Here is a 21,154-nt window from a genome sequence, read left to right as displayed (position 1 = left end):
TCCTTGCCAGGAAGCAACTTATCCCAATCCACTCTTCCTAGACCCTTTCTCATTTCCACAAAATTGACCTTTCTGCAATTTAGAACCTCAACTCAAGGACCAGACCTATCCTTATCCATAATTAACTTGAAACTAATGACATTATGGTCACTGGGCCCAAAATTTTCACCAACACGTACTTCTGTCACCTGACATGTCTGGTTCCCTAATAGGATTGTGTTGTGTGTAGGGTATTGTGGGTAGAGTTAAGAAACTGCAAGGGTAAAAAGACTCTGATGGGAATTATATACAGGCCTCCGAATAGCAGCCAGTATGTGGGGTACCAATTACAACAGGAGATAGAAAAGGCATGTAAAAAGTGCAATGTTACAGTGGTCATGGGGAATTTCAATATGCAGATAGATTTGGAAAATCAGGTTGGTACTGGATTCCAAGAGAGGGAATTTGTAGAATGCCTACTAGATCGTTTTTCAGAGCAGCTTGTGGTCAAGCCCATTAGGGAAAAGGCAATTCTTGATTTGGTGCTGTGCAATGAACCAGATTTGATTAGGAGCTTAAAGTAAAGGAACCCTTAGGAAGGAGTGATCATAATATGATGGAATTCACCCTGCAGTTTGAGTGGGAGAAGTTAAAATCAGACGTGTCAGTATTACAGTTGAGTAATGGTAACTACAGAGGCATGAGAGAGGAGCTGGCCAACGTTGATTGGAAGGGGATCCCAACAGGGATGAGAGTAGAGCAGCAATGGCAGGAGTTCCTGGGAGTAATTCAGAAAATGCAGGATCAGTTCATCCCAAAAGCGAAGAAGCATTCTGAAGGGAAGACGAGGCAACCGTGACTGACAAGGGACGTCAAAGACAGCATAAAAGCAAAAGAGAGGGCATACAATATTGCAAAAATTAGTGGGAAGCTAGAGGATTGGGAAGCTTTTAAATACCAACAGAAGGTAACAAAAAAAGCAAAAAGATGAAATACGAAGGTAAGCTAGCCAATAATATCAAAAGTTTTTATAGATATATAAAGAGTAAAAGAGAGACAAGAGTGGACTGATGGAAAATGATGCTGGAGAGATCGTAATGGAGAACAAAGAAATGGCGGATGAAATGAATAAGTGTTTCGTATTGGTATTGGTTTATTATTGTCACTTGTTACCAAGGTACAGTGAAAAAACTTGTCTTGCATACCGTTTGTACAGATCAATTCATTACACAGTGAAGATACCTTGAGTTAATACAGAACGTATTGAGGTAGTACAGGTAAAGAAAACAATAACAGAGTACAGGGTAAAGTGTCACAGCTAGTGCGTTGCAGGTAGACAATAAGGTGTAAGGTCATAACAAGGTAGATTGTGAGGTCAAGAGTCCATCTCATCACATAATAGAATTGTTCAATAGTCTTATCACAGTGGGATAGAAGCTGTCCTTGAGCCTGGTGGTATGTGCCCTCAGGCTCCTGTATCTTCTGCTTGATGGGACAGGAGAGAAGAGAGGATGACCCAGGTAGGTGGGGTCTTTGATTATGCTGGCTGCTTCACCAAGGTAGTGAGAAGTATAGACAGAGTCCATGGAAGGGAGGCTGGTTTCTGTGACGCGCTGGGCTGTGTCCCCAACTCTCTGCAGTTTCTTGTGGTCCTGGGCAGAGCAGTTGCCATTCCAAGCTGTGATGCATCCAGATAGAATGCTTTCTATGGTGCATCAGTAAAAGTTGGTGAGTGTCAATGGGGACATGCCAAATTTCTATAGCCTCTTGAGGAAGTAGAGGCGCTGGTGAGCTTTCTTGGCCGTGGTGTCGATGTGGTTAGACTAGGACAGGCTATTGGTGATGTTCACTCTGAGGAACGTGAAGTTCTCAACCCTCTTGACCTCAGCACTGTTTATGTAGACAGGTGCATGTACACCGCCCCCCTTCCTAAAGTCAATGACCAGCTCTTTTGTTTTTTTGACATTAAGGAAAAGGTTGTTGTCATGACATCATGTCACTAAGTTCTCTATCTCCTTCCTGTACTCCGACTCATCATTATTTGAGATACATCCTACTATGGTGGTATCATCCACAATCTTGTAGATGGAATTAGAGCAGAATATGGCCACGCAGTTGTAAGTATATAGGGAGCAGAGTAGAGGGCTGAGGACGCAGCCTTGTGGGGCAACATTGTTGAGAATAATCATGCTGGAGGTATTGCTGCCTATCCTCACTGATTGCAGTCTGTTGGTCAGAAAGTCAAGGATCCATTTACAGAGGGAGGTGTTGAGTCCCAGGTCTTGGAATTTGGTGACGAGTTTGCTTGGAATTATCGTATTGAAGGTGGAGCAGTAGTCAATAAACAATAGTCTAACGTATGTGTCTTTACTGTCCAGATGCTCCAGAGCTGAGTGTAGGGCCAGGGAGATGGCATCCGCTGTAGACCTGTTTTGGCGATAGGTGAATTGCAGTGGGTCAAGATTATCTGGGAGGCTGGAGTTGATGCGTGCCATGACCAGCCTCTCAAAGCACTTCATGATGGTGGATGTCAGAGCCACTGGTCAATAGTCATTGAAGCATGCTACCTTGCTTTTCTTCAGTACTGGGATGATGGTGGTCTTCTTAAAACAGGTGGGAACTTTAGATTGAAGCAGGGAGAGGTTAAATATATCTGAAAATACTCTTGCCAGCTGATCAGCACAAGATCTGAGCACCTGGCCAGGGACACCATCTGGGCCAGATGCTTTCCTCGGGTTCACTCTCCGGAAGACTGATCTTACATCCTTGACGGTGACCATGGGTTCAGTTGCATTGGAGGCTGTCAAGGTGGGTGGTGACAGTCCACTTCCCTTCTGTTCAAAACACGCATAGAATGCGTTAAGCTCATTAGGAAGGGATGCGCTGTTGTTAACTACGTAGCCCGACTTTGTTTTGTTGCCCGTTATAGCATCTAAGCCCTGTCACAACTGACGGCTGGTCTGGGACTCTATTTTGAACTGGTATTGTCTCTTGACATTCCTGATAGCTTTCCGGAAGTCATATCTCCATTTCTTGTACAGGTCAGGATCACCAGATTTGTGTACATCAGTCCTCAACTTCAGTAGTGAGTGGATCTCCCAGTTCGTCCATGGTTTCCGGTTTGGGAACACCCATATTGTCCTTTTTGGTACACAGTCCTCAACACGCTTGCTGATAAAGTCCGTGATGGTGGTGACATACTCATCTAGGCTGGCAACTGAGTCTTTGAACATGGACCAGTCCTCTGACTCATAACAGTCGCGTAGAAGCTCATCTATTTCCTGTACTGGATCTTCCTGTTTCGGTTTCTGTTTGTATGCAGGGAGGAGGAGCACAGCCTGGTGGTCCGATTTACTGAAGTGAGGATGAGGGGTGGCTCAGAAGACATCTTTGATGGTTGTATAACAATCAATCTTCACTATGGAAGACACCAGCAACATACCAGAATTTCTAGAGAGTCAGGGGCAGAAATGATTGTGGTTGCTATTACTAAGGAGAAGGTGCTTGGGAAACTGAAAGGCCTAAAGCCAGAAGGTCACCTGGACTGGATGGACTACACCCCAGGGTTCTGAAAAAGGTAGCTAAAGAGATTGTGGAGGCATTAGTAGTGATCTTTCAAGAATCACTAGAGTTAGGAATGCTTCCAGAGGACTAGAAAATCACAAATGGCTCTCCACTCTTTAAGAAGGGAGGGAGGCAAAAGGCAGAAAATTATAAACCACAGAAACCATAGAACAATACAGCACAATACAGGCCCTTTGGTCCACCATGTTGTGCCGACCTTCAAACCACAACTAAGACTATCTAACCCCTTCCTCCCACATATCCCTCTATCTTAAATTCCTCCATATGCTTATCTAACAATCTCTTGAACTTGTCCAATGTATCAGCCTCCACCGCTACCCCAGGCAGCACATTCCATGCACCAACCACTCTCTGGGTGAAAAACCTCCCTCTGATATCTCCCTTGAACTTCCCACCCATTACCTTAAAGCCATGTCCTCTTGTATTGAGCATTGGTGCCCTGGGAAAGAGGTGCTGGCTGTCCACTCTATCTATTCCTCTTAATATTTTGTATACATCTATCAGGTCTCCCCTCATCCTCCTTCTCTCCAATGAGTAAAGCCTGAGCTCCATTAGTCTCTCCTTATAATCCATACTCTCTCATCCAAGCAGCATCCTGGTAAATCTCCTCTGCACCCTTTCCAACGCCTCCACATCCTTCCTATAATGAGGCGACCAGAACTGGACACAGTACTCTAAGTGTGGTCTAACCAGAGTTTTGTGAAGCTGCATCATTACTTCGCGGCTCTTAAACTTAATCCCATGAATTATGAAAGCTAACACCTCATAAGCTTTCTTAACTACCCTATCCACCTGTGAGGCAACTTTCAGTGATCTGTGGATATGAACCCCCAGATCCCTCTGCTCCTCTACACTGCCCAGAATCCTGCCATTTACCTTGTACTCCGCCTTGGAGTTTGTCCTTCCAAAGTGTACCACCTCACACTTCTCCAGATTGAACTCCATTTGCCACTTGTCAGCCCAGCTCGGCATCCTATCAATATCCCTCTGTAAGCTTCGACAGCCCTCCACACTATCCACAACACCACCGATCTTTGTGTCATCTGCAAACTTGCTAACCCACCCTTCCACCCCCTCATCTAAGTCATTAATAAATATCATAAAAAGTAGAGGTCCCAGAACCAATCCTTGTGGGACACCACTAGTCACAGCCCTCCAATCCAAATGCACTCCCTCCACCACAACCCTCTGCTTTCTACAGACAAGCCAATTCTGAATCCACACAGCCAAGCCTCCCTGGATCCCTTGGCCTCTGACCTTCTGAAGAAGCCTACCATGTGGAACCTTGTCAAACGCCTTACTAAAATCCATGTAGACCATATCTCCTGCACTACCCTCATCAATCTTCCTGGTCACCTCCTCAAAGAACCCTATCAGGCTTGTGAGGCAAGATCTTTCCTTCACAAAGCCATGCTGGCTGTCCCTAATCTGTCCATGATTCTCTAAATGCTCATAGATCCTATCTCTTAGAATCCTTTCTAACAGCTTACCCACCACAGACGTAAGGATCACTGGTCTGTAATCCCCTGGACTATCCCTACTACCTTTTTTGAATAAGGAGACCATATTCACCACCCTCCAATCCTCTGGTAGCATTCCTGTGGACAGCGAGGACTCAAAGATCCTAGCCAATAGTTCAGCAATCTCCTCCCTTGCCTCGGGGAACAGCCTGGGGAATATTCCATCAGGCCCCGGGGACTTATCTGTCCTAATATTTTCTAACAGCTCCAACACATCCTCTCTCTTGATATCTACATACTCTAGAACATTACGCTTACCAACACTGTCCTCAGCGTCATCAAGACCTCTCTCCTTGGTAAATACTGAAGAGAAGTATTCATTGAGAACCTCACCCACTTCCACAGCTTCCAGACACATCTTCCCACCTTTGTCTTTAATCGGACCTACCTTTACTCCAGCCATCCTTCTGCTCTTCACGTACGAGAAAAAAGCCTTGGGACTCTCCTTAACCCTACTCACCAAAGCCTTTTCATGTCCCCTTCTGGCTCTCCTCAGCCCCTTCTTAAATTCCTTCCTTGCTATTCTATATTCCTCACGAGCCCTATCTGATCCTTGCTGCTTACACCTTATGTATGCTGCCTTTTTCTTCCTAACTAGTTGTTCCACCTCTCTTGTCACCCATGGTTCCTTCACCCTGCCATTCCTTCTCTGCCTCACTGGGACAAATTTATCCCTGATATCCTGCAAGAGATCCCTGAACAACGACCACATCTCCATCGTACATTTCCCTTCAAAAACGTCATCCCCGTTTACACTCTGACATTTTTGCCTTATAGCCTCATAATCCACCTTTCTCCAATTAAATATCTTCCCGTCCTCTTTGCTCCTATCCCTGTCCATGACAATGCTAAAGGTTATGGAGCAATGGTCACTGTCCCCCAAATGCTCACCCACTGATAGATCTGGCACCTGACCTGGTTCATTACCTAAAACTAGATCTAATATGGCATTCCCTCTAGTCGGCCTGTCAACATACTATGACAGGAATCCGTCCTGGACACACTTAACATACACCGCCCCGGCTAAACCTTTGGCACTAAGCAGGTGTCAATCAATATTTGGGAAGTTGAAGTTTCCCACGATAATAACCCTGTAATTCCCTGGATAGGCCAATTAGCCTGACTTCAGTGATTGCTAAGATGTTGGATTCCATTATTAAGTTTAGGATGAGGTTTCAGGGTACTTGGAAGCTCATGATAAAATAGGCCAAAGTCAGCATGGTTTCCTTAAGGGAAGATCTTGCCTGACAAATCTGTTGGAATTCTTTGAGGAAGTAACAGGCAGGATAGATAAAGGAGAGTCAGTGGATGTTGTTTACTTGGATTTTCAGAAGTCTTTTGACAAGGTGCCGCACGTGAGGCTGCTAACAAGATAGGAGCCCATGTTATTACAGGAAAGGTACCAGCATGTATAAAAGATGGGCTGACTGGCTGATGGCAAAAAGTGGGAATAAAGGCTACCTTTTCTGGTTGGCTGCCAGTGACTAGTGGTGTTCTACAGGGGTCGGTTTTGGGTCCGCTACTTTTCACACTATATGTTAATGATCTGGATGACGGAATTGAGGGCTTTGTGGCCAAGTTTGTGGATGATACGTGGTAGATTGAGGAAATAGGGAGTCTGCAGAAGGACTTAGACAGGTTGGGAGAATGGGCAAAGAAGTCGCAGATGGAATACAGCATAGGAAAGTGTATGGTCATGCACTTTGGAAGAAGGAATAAAGGCGTCAACTATTTTCTAAATGGCAAGCAAATTCAGAAATTGGAGGTGCAAAGGGACTTGGATTCCCTAAAGGTTAACTTGCAGCTTGAGTCGGTAGTAAGGAAGGCAAATGCAATGTTAGCATTCATTTTGAGAGGACTAAAATATAAAAGCAAGGATGTAATGCTGAGGCTTTATAAAGCATTGGTCAGACCATATGTGGAGTATTGTGAGCAATTTTGGGCCTCATATCTAAGGAAGGACGTGCTGGCATTGGAGTGGGTCCAAAGGAGGTTTACAAGAATGATCCCAGTAATGAAAGGGTTAATGTATGAGGAGCATTTGAATGTTCTGAGGTTCTTGATTAGTAAGAGCATCAAAGGTTATGGGGAGAGGCAGGAGAATGGGGTTGAGAGGGAAAAATAAATCAGCCATGATCGAGTGGTGTAGACTTGATGGGCTGAATGGACTAATTCTGCTCCTGTGTTTCATGGTCTTCTGGTCACCTTAAACTTCCTTTTCTCTCGATCACACCAGATAGCGGCAGCTGATCTGTGCCATTTGGTGCCTCTCATTCAGAAGACCGGGCAGCACTCCCTTGTCTTTGCATCGGTGTTAAGTTAGATTACATACTTAAACCTGAAGTGCAGCTTGAACATACATGATTCCAAAACCAAGGTGTGGATGTCATCACAGAACCAAATCAGATAATGTATGTTCCATGTGAGTATTCCTGCTCTATTGGAAACTAAATAAAAATATAGCAATGCTCTGAGGTTATGCAGAATTGTATTTGAAACGTTCCAATTCTTTTCATAGTAAAGGTTTTGCAAATAAGTGTAAACTGTAGGCTCTGCTGCATTAATAAATAGCATGCTTAGCTTCAATGAGTGGCTCTTGATTAAAGGAATTTCACATACCTGGATCATTAAATCTGAGCATTACCATGTTTCTAGAAGAGTTTGAATTAAAGTAAATATCATTCTCCGAACTACAGTTATGATGTGATATTGTCAAATTTAGACTCTCATTTTAAGTATAAAGTTTATGGATCCATAATTGGAGTTACGATGGTGTAATTATGTAATTAATTACACAACAAGTATCTCAGTTTACAGCTGGGAAAAAGAATAAGTAAAATACTTTGCCAGAAAAAAATTGATTCCCCTTTAAAAATGTGGAGCTGCTTGTCTGAACTTGTAATTGAAGAAGCTCCACAATTACATCCCCTGTTAAGAAAGAAATGGAGTTAATGCTGTAGCACTTAGGATGACCCTTGTACAATTTAGAATGAGCCTTTTGTACAGTTTCTGAAATGAATTCTGAATGTAAAGACATGTACATCTGCTAAAGGCTGCAGCAGACTTACATTCCTTAACTCCCTTTGATATTCTGAATTAGCTGCTGGGTTTGTAAGTGTAATATCTGTATTACATCTATTTTTTAACTGTTCATACTTTGGATCAGCAGCAGCAGGAATATACATCACTGCAATGTATAACATCAGGGCCTGGCATATCCCTCACTTTTCCATTGCTATCAAGCCAGAGATTTAACCCTGGTTCAGTGAGGAGTGCAGAAGGGCATGCTGGAGACAGCGCCAGGAATACCTAAAAACGACAAGATGCCAGTTCAGTGAAGCTGCAAGCTGGGACTACTTGTGTGCCAAATTGCAAAAGCAGTATTCAATAGAGAGCTAAGCGACCTCATAACTGGCAGATCAGATTGAAGCACTGAAGTCCTATCACATCTAGTCATGAATGCTGGTGGACAATTAAACAGCTAACAGGAGAAGGTGGCTCCAAGAACATTATCATCCTCAAAGAAGCTGGGGCCCAGCATGGGAGCACTGAAGTCAAGATTAAAGCATGTATATCCATGTTCAGCTGGAAAGGCCAAATAGATGATTCATCTCAGTGTCGTCCTGAGATCAGAGAAGTAGTCTTCAGCCAGTTTGATTCACTCCACCTGAAAATAAGAAATAGCTGGGAGCACTGGATACAGCAAAGAAAATGGGACCTGACAACACCCCAACTGTAGTACTGAACACTTATGCTTCTGAACTAACTGCACCTCCAGCTCAGCTGTTCCTGTGCAGTTACAACACTGGCATCTAGCCAACCATGTAGAAACTTGCCCAGATATGTCCTGTTCATAACCACCAGGACAAATCCAATTTGGCTGATTACCACATAATCAGTCTACTCTCAATCATCAGCAAAGTGATGAAAAGTGCTGTTGACCATGGTATGAAGCAATACTTACTCATCAACAACTTACCATGTTTGACTGAATGTGGTATCATGGAGCCCTGGTAAAATTTGAAGGCAATGGATGTCAAGGTGAATATACTCTAATATTTCAAGTCATACCTCACACAAATTGGAATGATTTCTGTTATCATCTCAAAACAAGGACATCACTGCAGGAGGTCCTCAGGGCAGTGTCTGAGCCCACCCATTTTAGCCACTTCATCAATGGCCTTTCTTCTATGATAAGGTCAGAACTGGGAACATTTGTTGGGAACATCATTCAATTCCATTTGAAAACAAATCAGTAGTTTATGTCTGCCTGTAGCAATACCTGGACAATCAGGCTTGTGTTGATGTGGCAAATAACATTTGTGCCACAGATATGACAGGCAAAGAACACATCCAATAAGAAAGAATCTAACTATCTATCCTTGAAACGTAATGGTGTTGCCTTTGCTGAGTACCACTCTATTAACATCCCTGGGTCACTATTGGCCAGAAAACCAACTGTGTCAGCAAGAGCAGGTCAAAGGCTGGGTATCATGCAGAAAATAACTTACGTCCTCGTACCAACAGGCCTTTCTACCATCTACAAGGCAAGTCAGGAGCATAATGACATAATTACCACTTGCTTGCATGAGTGTAACTTCAGTAATTCTCAAGAAGCTTGGCACCATCCAGGACATAGCAACTTGCTTCACTGGCACCCATCAACCACCCAAAATATTCATTTGCTCGTCCACCAGTGCACAATGGCTACAGTTTGTAGCATCTGCAAAATTTACTACAGTTATTTACCAAGGCTCGTCTGACAGAACCCCACAAATCTATGAGCATTGCTGCCAAGGAAGAGAAGTAATGTAGGTGCATGCGAACACTGCCACCTGCAGGTTCCCCTCAATTCACGCACCATTGTGACTTGGAAATACAGTATATCACAAGGTCTAAATCCTGAGACTCTCCACCCACAAGAACTGTGGCACCAGAAGGACTGTGGTCTTTCAAAAAAGCAGCTCACCCCTATCAAGTGTATGAGGGGTGATCAATAAATCCTGGCTTTGCCAACAGTGCCCAGATCCTGAAAATGAATTAGTGAAAAAAATCTCTTAGGAGAAGAGAAATTGGAAGGTTTTACCCAGCTAGTTGGGCTATGACATTTTTCCAGTCACAATTGGATTAAACTTTGGCTGGAAAAGGATGTATGTTAGCTGTTGCCAGTGCGCTGGCAGATGTGGCACAGTTGGAATAGCCTAATTTCATTCCCTCACATGCACTTTTATGACTAGGTTTATGCAGCATATGGTTAATAGCTTTATAAACATTATGGGCTGCAGCAAATAAAACAAGCTCCAGTGTTTGAGTTCTTCTAATGAATTTTGACATACACAGACCAGCTGATCTGTTACCGATCTACGCCATCTGGGTGAGAGCGTTAGAAGGACTACTAATGAAGTTCTGACAGCTTGTGCTCTTTCTTAACATGAGTGCTAAGACTATACAGATATATTTAACATGTGTTTCAGTAGACAGACATAGAGCGTCGAATCCTTGTGCAGCTAATGTCGGCTAATTTATGTTGACAGCTCTTAAAGGCCACTAGTAAAAGTAAATGGCAGAAGAAGTAATTGGATTGGCTCATATTAGGTAGATCCACATTTATTCAAAATAATCTAAGTAAGGACTGGTCTACATATTTTATTTTTGCATCTATATTAGGTGCATTATTCCTGTCAAAAGTTTTTTCATGAATGCAATACTGCTTTCTGTCAAGCTAAAATTTCATAACATATATCCATTGTTAGCAATGATTGCAGCATGTAATGAAGAAGAAACCTCCTTGGTTGCTCATGATAAACTTACGTGAAAGTACTAGTCCTTGGTTCCACTGACCTCTGCACATTCATTTCCATTAAGTTCATTGACGACTGAAGACAAATATCTCCCCATTTGTTTCCAAGTTGCATTTGTGAGTAATGTTTGCTTTCTCTAATACTTTCGATCAATGATGGGACATAGTGAAGGTTTTTGCAACAGAATCTCAAGCAACTGGTTATACATCAAAGGTTGGCAGTTTTCAAATTGGGTGTGTACCTAATGGTGGTTATTGGATTACATTCTGAATATTCTATTCACATAATTAAGAATATCTCACCATTCAACCAGTGATTTATGTGTATCCTTACATCTCAGTGTGATATCTGTTTGCCTGTAAGATCCTAAAATTTTAACAATGGATTTTTGTGTGAGTCAGCAGCAGATGATTAGTAATATAAATCTTAGACTAGCTGCCCAGAGGAATTTTCAGCAATTTCCTCTTCCAATGTATGTCAGTGAAAAATTTCTTCTCTCTCCTTTGTTCTTCTGAAGGGAATCCTGAATATGCACCATTTTAACTCATTGATTTGCTGATAAATGAGAAGTCTTTTAATATTCTATCCTCCCAACTTTTCATAATTATGAATAACCTTATAAATGCTCTGCTAATCTTTGCTGTTTCACTAAAGAAAGTTCCAGCATTTGAGCTTTATTTTAAACATATATAATGTTTCTCATTCCTGGTGTTATTGACAAGAATCTTCAATATGTCCATTTCATAGATGTTGAACTCTTCTTGTAACACAATGTCTGGGACTATCTCAATCCAGCCTTGGATTCCTCTCAACAGCCTATAGATTTCTGCCTCATCACCTCTAAACAATTAGGACAATTCCATCTCCTAAAAACTTAATGAGTGAATGATTAACATTACCACTATTTCTTCCCCATCTTACCTCTACATACTGGTGATTTTCATGCATTAACTTCCACTAATTTATATTTTGGATAATTTACACCAATAATATTTTTCTATGGTATCCTCAGGCACTCACAGACTCAAAGAGACGGGAGCAACCCTTCAGTCCATTGAGTCCATGCTATCAGCCACCCATTTATACTAATCCTACGTTAATCCTATTGTTTTATTTTCCCAACATGCTCATCAACTCCCTCCAGATTCTACCACTCATCAACACACAAGGAGCAATTAATAGTGGCTAATTTCAGAATATGGCTGGAAACCAGAGTACCCAGAGGAAACCCATGTGGCTGTAAGGCAAATATGCAAACTCTACACAGACACTACCCGACATCAGGATTGATCCCAGATCTATGGCACAATGAGGTAGTGGCTCTACTAGCTGCACCACGATTCTGCATACCCCTACACTCCCACAGTAATATGTCCCTATGACTATCCAGGAATATACATTATGAGTATCTCTGGCAGTCTCTCATTTCTAAGTGCTCTTAGTACTGTCCCCCATCAACTACTCCTGCTAGTCACACCACTTAAAATTGCTGGCTCTTTCTTCACGTTAGTTGCAATGAATGTCCTTCGCCTTCTGAATCTCCTTGGTTTCCCTTCTCTGCTTTTTATGTTTCTTGTAGCAATCCTCTGTATCACTCCTAATGATTTCAACTTGCCTCCTTTAATCTTCCAGTCATTTATTAGCTTATGTTTTGAGCACTATTTCCCAATCATCTTCTTGACTTGCTACTCATTAACCATTCCCACTCTATTACCCTGTTCCAGACACAATCCTGTACCATTCCTTGTTGGATGGTTCTTATACAGATCAATAACCCTAAATGCATTCCAGACGTTTGATATCAGACTTTTGTTTTATTGCAGTCTAACCTTTTTGTTGCAACTCTGTTATGTGCAGCTTGCTTGTGGTGGAGGGGGGGAGGTGGGGAGCGAAGTAATATCATGTATATAAGCAGAATCCTTCATACTTGCAAACTAATCACTGTTAATTCTATGTAAGAGAGATTTTATTTTTGAAAAAAGCGAGTAGCAAGCTTAGTGGATTTGACCATCAGATATATATTCATTTTTGAAGCTGACTCTGTTGTGTCCATTTCTGCTTTATGAATATTTAACAGTAAGTTTAATCTGCAGCACTGAAATCCTTGCTGAAAACAATTCAATTTCATAAGGTATCCAAAGTATCCAAAAACCATGTAGCATTAAAAAGCATCTAATCGGTTGTTGTTGATACAAGTTGAACTTGAGCTTCCATGGTTTAATCATGTTTTCATAAGTCTCCCATTAATTGTATTTGAGGGAAACATACACCAAATTAACAGGATGTCACCCAAGAGTAGTTTTGGTGAAAAAGGCCTCAAGTAGATCAAAATCAGATGAAGATGGCAAAAAGTCCATTGATAGATGAGGTGAGGAAGCAAGCAACAGAGGCAAAATATTAGAGGAAGTCCATATGAGCAAAAAAAAAGATGCACCACTGATTTAAAAAGGTTCTTGCCAACAGATTGTGGATGCCATGGCAATATCAGAAGGGGAACAGAAAATGATCTGGAGGAATATTAGATGTAATACTTAACAGGAAAATCTATGTGCAGTGGAGTTAAAGTGAGAAAATTGAACAGATCTGATTCAAATCAGATCAGATTAGTTTACTGTCATATACACCAGGGTGCAACGGAATTCCTTGCTCACATGAAGCTCACAGAGTAAACAGTATACATGGTAATAATAAATACAGCAATGAGTGCAAAATAACAGAATGGTGCAAAAGGTGGTGGTGCAATCTGCAATCACGCAAAAAGAAATAGTAAAGTGAAAATAATGGAATAACCAAGAGAGAACGTGGCAGCATCATTGGAAGGGGGACGTGAAAGAGATGGTTGGTTGAGAAGTCTGGTAGCAGTGGGGAAGAACCTATTCCCGAGTCTGGGCGTCTGGGCTTTCAAGCTCCTGTATCTTTTCCTAGAAGGTAGAAGAGAGAAAAGGAAATGGCCAGGGTGGCAGGCATCCTTGACAATAGGGTATTAGCCTTCCTGAAGCAATGCACCATAAAGATGGACTGGATGGAAGGAAGTGACAAGCTTGTGATGGCCTGGGCAGTGTTTTCTACTCTCTGCAGTTTCTGTCAGTCCAGAGCAGAACAGTTGCCACACCAGGCTGAGATGCTGGGATACTTTCTACAGCACATCTGTAGAAGCTCGAGGGAATCCTCATGGAAAAGCTGAATCTTCTCAGGTGCCTAAGAAAGCACATACAGTGATACTTATGATATGCTGATAAAAATGTTATTCTGAGTATAAACTGGGGGAGCTCTGCTCAAATTTGAAGGTGTTGAAGTCAGACCACAACTTAACAACTGTGTTCAGTAAAATATAAGGGAAGCACTTAAGCAGCGATGAAAGTGGAGGGTAGAACCACATGGCCAATACTTAATGACAAAGGACAAAAGGCTAACAAACTAGAACTCTAGTAAAAACAATGGAACAATGTTACCTGGGTTTTGGATTAGGACAATTATTCCTTTTGATACATATTAATGATCTAGAGTTGGGTATACAGAACATAATTTCAAAACTTGCAGATGACATGAATTGCAGAAATGGAGTGGAATCATAGATTCCTACAGCACTGAAACAGGCCCTTTGGCCCATCTCATCTATACCAACCAAGGTGCCTTTCTGAGCTAGTTCCATTTGCCTGAATTGGGCCCACATCCCTCTAAACCTTTCCTATCCACAAACTGGTCCAAATGTCTTTTAAACATTGTAATTGCACCTGCCTCTACAGCTTCCTCTGGTAACTCGTTCCATATACGTACCACCCTTCGTGTGAAAAACTTGCTTGTCAGGTCCCCTTTAAATACTTCCCCTCTCACCATAACCATGTGTCCTCTAGTTTTCGACTCCCCTATCCTGTGAAAGAAAACTGTGACCATTCACCTTATTTAGGTCCCTCATGATTTTACAAGGTCACCCCTCAGCATCCTTTGCTTCAGGAAAAACAGTCCCAGTCTATCCAGACTCTCCTGAGAACTCAAGCCTTCCAGTGCTGGCAACATCCTTGTGAATCTTTTTTGTACCCTCTCCAGCTTAATCACATCCTCCCTATTGTTGTCTTATGGTGACCAGAAAATGCACACAATATTCCAGGTGCACTCTTACCGATGCCTCGTGCAGCTGTTACACGATGTCCCAGCTCTTGTACTCACTGCCCTCTCTGATATTGGCAAGAGCGTCATATGCCTTCTTCACTACTTCACCACCTTGTCTGCCACTTTCAGGGAAGTATGTACTTGTACCCCTAGCTATCTCCGTTCTAAACACTCCCCAGGGATCTGTCATTTAGTGTATATATCCTGCCCTGGTTTAACTTCCCAAAATGCAACAGTTTGCACTTGTCTGAGTTAAATTCCATCTGCCATTCCTTTGCCCACTTTCCCGGTTGATCTATGTCCTGTTGTAACCTCAGACAACCTTCCTCACTGTCCATCACACCACCAAATGATGTCATTTACAGATTCACTAACCATGCCACCTACATTCTCATCAAACTCATTAATATATCTGACAAACAACAGGGGACCCGGCACTAATCCAGAAAGGGAATAAGCAAGGAGGAGAACAGTGTGAGATTTCAGCATGACATAGGATGGTGAAACAGACAGACACGTGGGCAGTCCAAATACGAAGTAAAGAAATGTGAAATGGTGATGCAGTGCCTTTTGATTGAGGTGTTAATATAACCTAAATAGTTTGGTTAATGGGGGTACAGCAAGAGACAGACCTAAAGGTGCAACTTAACAGGTTTTTTAAGGTGATAGGACAAGGTTAAAGGGCCTTTAGAAATAATACAGGATCCTTAGATTTAGTAACAAAAGGATCAACTGCAAAAACCAGGGGTGGGAGGTGGAGCTTTTATAAAGCTCTGCTTGCTTCTTTGCTACTTGTTTATGGAAACACACTCAAGAAAAAAAAGTCCCAAGGCTTTAGTGAGAAAGTAGAATGACTTGAATGGTATTTGGGGAAAAGGGGCTTTGGTTGTGTGGAGAGTCAGGACAAGCTAGAGTTGTTTTCCTCAGAGAGTGAAGGCTGGAAGTGGTCAAAATTATGAACGTTTTTGATAAAACAAATAAGGAGCAACTGAAGTAAGGAGGAACTGTTTCCAAGGGCAGAAGGGCCAAGATCCATGGTACAAAAAAGTGATGAACAAGAGAACTTGCAGCAGTGGACACATTTTTTTTAAATTAGCTGCCACTGAGTAGTTCAAAAGTGACTTTCATAGGTGACTTCACGAAAAACAAAATTACACAGCCTCTGAGTTAAAGCAGGGAATTGTGACTAACTGAATGATTTAGATCCAATCATTTCGATGGTGTGGAACTTACAGAACATTAACAGGCCTTTTGCCCCAATTTGTTCATATTTCTTACCAGTGAACATCACTCTGCCTAATCAGTATATCCAGTTCCGTTCTGTCATATTGCATCTCCCCTTTTGCTTCACCCTTTCCATGAGATACCATATTCCACATTCTCACCACTCTCTATCAGGACACTCTCAATTCCATATTAATAACTATTTATGTTTGGGCCCAAGTACCTAGTGTGGTGGCCCTACCAGTTTCTATGTCTACCCAATTGAAGCTCTTTTTCAGATTAATGACCTCATCAGGCTTCCACTTAAAGAGAGAAGAACCTCAGTTTGTTCAGGCTTTCCTGATAATAAAGATTGAGTGCTGTGGCTGTGAACTTCTTTGGAGCTCTTGCAGCAGCATTAACACATTCAGTGGAATTGGATCAGGAAATTTTCAGCCAATATCTCCTTTTCCAAACTCAAGAACTTACTTCACAATGTACAGTTCCGAGTCAGTGGATCAGAATTTTGTGTGTTGAAGAAAATTTAGGACAGCACAATTATAGCAGCAATATAGTGAGGATGTGGAAAATGGCCACTGGGTTAATGTGGCTTTTCTTTCATGTCATTTTTGTGAACATATTTCTTTAAAGCTGCATTCAGTATTCCCAGGAGGAAAATTGACATTGTAGTGGCTGCTGCCGCGATGTGAAAGCAAGACACTAGTCGGTGGGCTGCAGAACAAAAACTGATGTATTTTCCCGCCTTGCGCGGGCCTTTTAAGAGAAACGGTTCCCGCCCACCGAAAACGGAAATGACGTATGCGCTACGTCATCAAACTTTTCCTGCGCACGGGTTCTCCCCCTCGCTTAGGGAAGACGAAGGCCCAACACCATCTTGGGCCTCGCCGCTCCGACGACGCGCGACCCGACCACCAAGCCGGTTCACTTGCTCGGACAGTGAGCCGCTACAACATGTTATTAAATATCATATGAAGCATAATGGTTTAATAGTTATAGCTATAAGTATCGACTGCAAACTCCAATCAATATTTTGCACTTTTGCTTAATCTCTTGTTAAGTATTCAGGAAGGATCTTATATCTTCTTGGACATTCACCAATAGTTAGCTAGCTCCCTTATGGTACTGAATAAATTGGATAGTTCTGAGGGTGGAATAAGTTAAAATGTGGCTCTAGAGGAAACAGATTGATGTGCTGAATGATAGCCCTTCAAGTCTGTTCCATTCAATTACATCATGGTTGATTTATACCTCATCTGCAATTACCTGTATTTGATATATTTATTTCTATATCCCTTTCTACCCTTCCTTAATAATCTATCAAGTAGTCTTGAAATTTTCAATTAACTCACAATTGACAGATTTTTATGTGATTGAATTTGTAATTTCTTATTCATTTCAAAGTAGGCTAGTTCTAATTTAAAGATTGTGCCAACTTTGTTTTGTTTTTCATTAGTGGTGATACATTTGTGTTTGAGGTAGGATTGCGATTTTTAAATAGCTGTAAGATTGCATTAAAGTCAATATTTCATTTTGATTTATACATTTAATGTGTAAATGCCATCGGAGCTGGCCTTCTGTTGTGATCTGCAATGGATCTGATGGCACACAGGCCTGCACCAAGCTATTCCTGGGCAGCGTCAGTCGTGCTCAGCAGAGCCCAGGCTGGGAAGTCTGCCCACTGAAACTCTGCCAGGTTACACTGGTAATGTGAGCCTATTAAATTGTGGGAGAAACCAGCTGCTGAGGGAGAAGTAGAGTTTTGACCTGATTAAGTTACTTTAAATGTTTTTAATTGTTACGTGTTTGTCTGTGTCAGTGTGTTTAGTCTTTAAACTTATAAAATATAAATTTTTAAATGTTTTATTTTTTTTCAAATTGGTCCCAAATGAGTTTCATAAGCATTCATTGACAGGTTTGACAACTGATGAGCATGATGCCAGAGCCTCACCAGCTGTCAAAGCCATTCTTTAACACAGCTGTTCACTTCTGCTGGGAGAGCCCTTGTGGTGCTGAGGCACAGAGACATGCTGGAAGACACAGCAGGTCCTGGGGCAGATAACTGATGACCTCAGGCCCTTGGAACATCTGTCACAAGAGTTCAGAATTGTGTCATATGCCAGGGTCCAGATTTATTTTATTAATTCTTTGCCAAATTTTGATTTTATAAGTAAAACAATTGTGCAAAGCAAATGACAAGATTTTTTAAGAGTATTTTTTAAGAATCTTTAATCAGCAATAGGAAGTGGCCTTCAGTGACAGGGTGGGGTATTCTTGTCATCCCCATATGCCTCGCTGATGGCAAGTCACCAACTTAATTGGAAGGAAGTCCCCACTCTGTTGTTGGGGATTTGATGCATTTAAACCCAGTAGTGATGAAAAACTGGTGCGTATTTCCCAATCAGGATGGTGTGTGGCTTGGAAAGGAATCTCTGGTGGTGTTCCTTTGAGGATCTTTCTTATCTGAAGGAGTGGGGTGGGAGGGGGTTCATAGGCTTGGGGAAACCTGTTGAAGAACCCTTAGCCAAATGCTTCAATGTGTCATGTAGATGGTATGCGCTGGTGTTGGAAGGAGGGAAGATGTAAGAGGATGGAGACGCAAGAGACTGCAGAGGCTTGAATCTGGAGCAACAAACAACCTGCTGGAGGAACTCAGAGGGTCGAACAGCATTCGTGGGAGGAAAGGAATTGTCAATGTTTTGGGTCGAAACCCAGCAGCCTTCCTAATGCAGGCTTTCAACCCCAAACATCGACGATTCCTTTCCCCCCGCAGATGCTGTTCAGCCCTTTGAGTTCCTCCAGCAGGTTGTTTGTTGATGTAAGAAGATGGATCAGGTTCTGATCAAACAGCTTGGTTTGTCCTGGGTTGTTTTATTTTTCTAGATGGCATTGAACTTTTTGAGTGTCGTTAGTACTGCACTTATCAGTGCAAATGGAGAGTATTCCAGCACTCTCCTGATGTGCCTGTTGGATGGCGGAAAGGCTTTGGTGACATGTGAATCTATTGAAGAATTAGCCGCTAATCCCATAAAGCCATCGTATTCTCCTTAACAATCTGGTCATAGATAACCTCACACAATGTTTTTGGGTGGGGGCTAACGTGGGGGGTAACGAAGATGGTGTTGGATCAAGGGGTTAGTATCACACTTGTTGAAGGTTGTCATAGCCTGGCACTTGTGTGGTGCAAATTTTATTTGTCATTTATCACCAAACCTAAATCATGTGAATGAGTTCAAACTATTTAATTGGATAGTAACTCTAACCTTATAATCATTAGAGAATTCCTGCAACAATGTCTCAGGTGATTCCTGTCCAGCAACCTTCACCATCTTTCTTTATTATGCATCCACTGTGACTTCATATGTAAGAGGCTGAATCTCTCATTGTCATCTATTTTATTCAGACCCTTGCAATGTGATTATAAACAAGATGAAACATTGTCTCCTGCTAACATGTTTGTTGATGAACTTTGCACCAGACTTGGGGTAGAAGTAATCTGAATGCTATTGCTGCACTTTGGGGTCTTTGTGTGAGGTATATGTGTGAATTAACACTATCAATTAATTTACATTCTTTTGCATGATTAAAATGATGGTAAATTAATGCATTCATTTATGAACATGTTAATGGAAGAAATTGTATCAGTTTTCTAAAAAATAAAGTGGTCCATGCTCTGTTCCACAGACTTTAGCCCTTCCTGCCTGCTGTTACCTTGAACTCTTTCCTTGAACCCCATGAACAATCATTCCCTCAGGCCCTTATCTCCATCCATTCCTGCACCCATCATTGTTTCAAACTATTTTCCCCAGTGTCCTCACATTTGCCTCGATGACCTACATTCAGCACAAGTTGTAGGAGTGAAGGCAACAACATGTCACGTCCCCTACCTGCACAGCCAAAACCCAAGACTGTGGGTAACTTGCTTTTGCCTCTCATTCCTATAACAAAACAAACTAAGAAGGAGAGTATGGTTGGGGGAGGATATGGGGTAGGTGGAAGAGGGAGAGGGCGGTAGGGGAGAGAGGGAGGGAGGCGGGAAAAGGAAAAGAGATGGAGAGAGAGATGCAGCAAAAGACCAACCTCCTCACCAAGGCAAAGTCTGGAATTCATACCTGAGCTTGTCTCTTAGGATTGAAAGCTGTGGCTTCATTGTTTCACTGGACACTTTGCTTGAGATAGAAAGAGATTTGCAGCAATGGGAATGGTGGAAGCTGGAATAACTGAAGTTTGCAGCTGGAATCATAGTGGATGTACCAGTTGTCACCCACTGGTACATCCACTTGAAGCTACATTTAGGGTACTCTCAAACTTGTAGTCACTTCTGCCCCCTTAGTAGTAAGGTACAATTGTATTATGTTTTATATAAATTTAAAACCTGCACATGCTAATAACTAAATTTGATGTCTAACTTTAACTGCATAATAAGTTGTACTTCTAAGGGTAAATGACTGCATTCTTAGAAGGTCTACTATTTAAGGAGATGGCAATTGCATGCAATTCAAATTGAAAGAATAGGGCGCAATTAAGTGGATCTGAAAGGACAATAATTATTTAGGTGCCTGTAGAGAGTAATAAAAACAATCTCAACACATCATTTTCTGTCGGAAAGGTTGGAATGCTAAAAAAGTGTAAGTTTACAGTGTATCAAGTCAACAGAGAGCAGAGGACCTGTATGTGCAGGTGTAACCTGGAATCGGTGTGATCTGGAATTGGCTAATTTGTTGATCACTGCTTGTGAGGAAGGTTCACTTTGAGCTCCTCTATAACATCCTCCAGTAGGTCAGCATGGCAATATGTTTGCAGGAATTTGGCCAACCTTTGAGTCACATCAGACCCTTACATTTCCTGCATATCTGTGAGATTTGTACTCTCTTAATGTTGTTGGTCTTGTTGGAGAAGGTAGCAGGTTTGGACTCTGAGAAACAATTTACAAGTGAG

At 42.0% G+C, this 21,154-nt stretch overlaps 1 protein-coding gene across 1 annotated transcript in view; it reads left to right on the top strand.

Moving 5' to 3' along the window:
• LOC127578767 (docking protein 5-like) overlaps positions 1-21,154 on the top strand; it is a 334,593-nt gene that overhangs the window by 150,801 nt on the left and 162,638 nt on the right.

The sequence above is a fragment of the Pristis pectinata genome, chromosome 16 (assembly GCF_009764475.1).
Source record: "Pristis pectinata isolate sPriPec2 chromosome 16, sPriPec2.1.pri, whole genome shotgun sequence".
NCBI lineage: Eukaryota > Metazoa > Chordata > Chondrichthyes > Rhinopristiformes > Pristidae > Pristis > Pristis pectinata.
Note: the sequence above shows the minus strand (reverse complement) of the source record. Positions and strands in the feature narration are given on the sequence as shown.